This window comes from Dasypus novemcinctus, chromosome 29 (genome assembly GCF_030445035.2).
Source record: "Dasypus novemcinctus isolate mDasNov1 chromosome 29, mDasNov1.1.hap2, whole genome shotgun sequence".
Taxonomy (NCBI): Eukaryota; Metazoa; Chordata; class Mammalia; order Cingulata; family Dasypodidae; genus Dasypus; species Dasypus novemcinctus.
In genome coordinates this window covers 29,514,172-29,517,217 of record NC_080701.1, presented here as the reverse complement: position 1 = coordinate 29,517,217, position 3,046 = coordinate 29,514,172, and the positions used below count along the sequence as shown (strand labels likewise).

General features: G+C 38.5%; 1 pseudogene; it reads right to left on the bottom strand.

The window, feature by feature from the left end:
- Nucleotides 1–211: 211 nt before the first annotated feature.
- Nucleotides 212–2,762, bottom strand: LOC131273014 (U3 small nucleolar ribonucleoprotein protein MPP10 pseudogene; annotated as a pseudogene).
- Between the last annotated feature and the right edge of the window lie 284 nt (nt 2,763–3,046).

Here is a 3,046-nt window from a genome sequence, read left to right as displayed (position 1 = left end):
TATCCCTGTTTAGTTGCTTGAATCTGGGACATGGACCCAGTTATGGGTTGCAGATCTTCTTCCACAGACCTGGGGAAAGAGTTTGTATAGGCCCCAAAAGGCCATTTTTATTTATTAACTTTTTTTTTCAGTTCTCAAACATTTTAATTTAAGCAGACCTATCAAAGAATATAAGATTACCCATTAATATTTATATTATGTACAAAATATACTACAACTTTAATTTATGAAAGAAAGATCCTGTCTTTTCTTCTTCTTTTCTATATTCTTTGCATTTTCACTTGATCTTGTGTTTAGAAAAGAATGCTTGAGATGTCTTTAAGGTCTTGTTTTTACCTTCATCCCTTAACAAGGAGGCTTTGCCTGCTTGGTCAGCTGTTTTAATATCTCTGAAGTGACTGCTTTGCTGTACTTCCCTGCCTCATCTGGATTACTCTTCTGTAGCAGGTTTCTCTGCTTCTCCTTCTTTATTGTCATATACTTTTGATATTTCTCTTTCCTTTGTTCTCGCTTATTGTCGGTAGCCTTATTCTCTGTTTTTATACCTCAAACTTTTTTTCCCCTTAATTTCCTCTATGGCCAGGAGAGCTGTGTCACTAGTACTCCCTGGAGTCACTTCCTCCCGGTTGTGGCTAGCAGATTTGATACAGCTTTAATCTCTGGTACAGGAGGTTTAGGTATGAAATGGAAGTTTTATAGGGCATACAATTTTAAGAGTGAATCCATCATCTCTTGAATATCTACACAATCTAGTTTTTCTTCCTCCATTTTTGCTGGTTGATTTTGACATATTCCTGTTCATATATTTTAGCAAGGCTCAATTTACTTTTCTCATGATCTAATGTCAGATGCTTTTTATATTCATTTTCATCCTCCTTAGGTTTTTTTTTTAATGGATGACATCATCTCAAGCCTGATCTCTTATCCTCTACTGAATGATATCTTCCAGTTGAAGGGTACTTTCCTCTGTGATCATGGGTGCCATCTGGACTGCATGATCAAAGTGTAGGGACTCTTCTAAGAGGCTATTTTCTGCTCTCTTTTGGGCTGTCCCTTCTTGAAGCTGCCAACGTTTTTTATTGTTTTTTTCCAACAAGTCTTTTTCGAAAGATACAGTTTGGACATTCATTTTTTCTTGCCTTTTTTCAAGAGATGATTTAACTACATCAGAATCACTCTTTACATTTAAGGTATTTCCATCTTTAGTTTCTCCATCTTCATCACCTGGCAAAGCAAAGGTCATTCGCTTCTAACCTCCTTTATGTTTCTTACTGCCTTCACTTTCTTCAAAGACATCATCTTCATCTGATTCAGGGATGCCTTCTTCATCTTCTTCAGCAATTTTTTTTCCTTTCTTCATTTTAACCCTTCTCATCATAATTACCTGCTATGTCTTCATTGCTTTCAAGCAAATCAAATAAATCTATGTATTTCAAGTGTCTGCAACTTTTAATTAACTCAAGTTTTCAATTTTCCAAACAGTTCTCCCTCATCTTCATCTGAAGCAATATCTTCAAAAAAAATTACATCTTCTTCCTCATTGCCACCTTTTTTCTCTTATTCTTTTTCTACTTTTTCTAAAAAGGTCTCCAATTCAGATAGTTCGAAGAACTTATCCTCTGCTCTGGACTTTTCTCTTGGTTTCCCAGGCACTTTGTTTTGCATCTTGCTCTGCTGTTCTGGTTTGCTGATATCAAAGTCATGGTCAGAATCCTCATCACTGAAAAGTCAACTGTATTAGTCAGCCAAAGGGGTGCTCATGCAAAATACCAGAAATTGGTTGGTTTTTATAAAGGGTGTTTACTTCCGGTAGGAGCTTAGAGATACCAGGTCATAAGCATAAGTTACTTCCCTCACCAAAGTCTATTTTCACATGTTGCAGCAAGACGCCTGCCAACATCTGTGAGGATTCAGCCTTCCTGGGTTCCTCTGGGTTAAGCGCCTCTGTTTTTTCCACAAGGTAAGCTGTGTACTATCAGATCAGTGGCTTTGTCTCTCCCTGGGTCTCCAGCATCAGCATCAAACTCGAACATCGAAACTCCAACATTAAAAGCCCTTAACTCTGTCCTTTGCCATGCCTTTTATGTGTTAGTCCCCACCCACCAAAGGGTGGGGCCTCAACACCCTACTGGCACAAGAAGTTTACATAATTATTTAATCAAGTAAAGCTATGAATCCAATATAATCTAATATGCCCAGAGGAAAAGATCAGTTTACATACATAATCCAATATATCTTTTTGGAATTCATCAATAATATCAAACTGCTATATGAGCCTTATCCTCAGATCAGATCTGCTTGAGTTTTTAGCTCTCTCATCCCCTTTAAGATCATCACATTCAAGTTCTAACACTTCTTCTCTATCCTCCAAGTCCTGTACCTCTTAGCCTTCAGCTTCCATCTCTGAGCCATCCTCTTCCACTCCTCTTCATTCTCTGGGAGAAGACTAATGTCTTCTTCTTCAGCAGTTTCATTAGCTGTATCCTAGAAGCGCAGCAAAACTGGTTTGCATTGAAATCCAGTTTTTGCCAAATCTTTTCATCATCAAAATCGTCTATTACTAGTTTTTTTAAATGATTCTCATGAATCCCATCATTTTTCTCTAGTATTTTATGAAAGCTATAAGATACTATTGCTAAAGAAGTGAAATTTGATGTCAATCCATCTTGAATCATGAGGAATCACACAGGCTGGCTAGCGGCTTTCCTGACCTTGTTCAGATGCTACTCCACAGTCCATTGATGCCAGATAGGTGGGGCCATTGTCATCCACTCCGAGCCAAATACAATGGAAGAGAAATGCCCAGAAAGGGCGCAAAGATGTTCCCTGCGGAAGCCAGAGCCTGGGGACAAAGGATTTGCTTTTATTTACTTTCAATTTCCTCCCATATACTTCCTTGGTCTGCCAGGAGATGGTGCTCTTTATCAGACCTCTCAGTTCAAACCCTGGTCAGAATGTGTTTGCTGCAACCAGACCAGAGCAACCTGACAAAGGATTGTGCCTCAGGGCTATTCACAGATTCACAAATCAAAACTTTCCCAGAGTC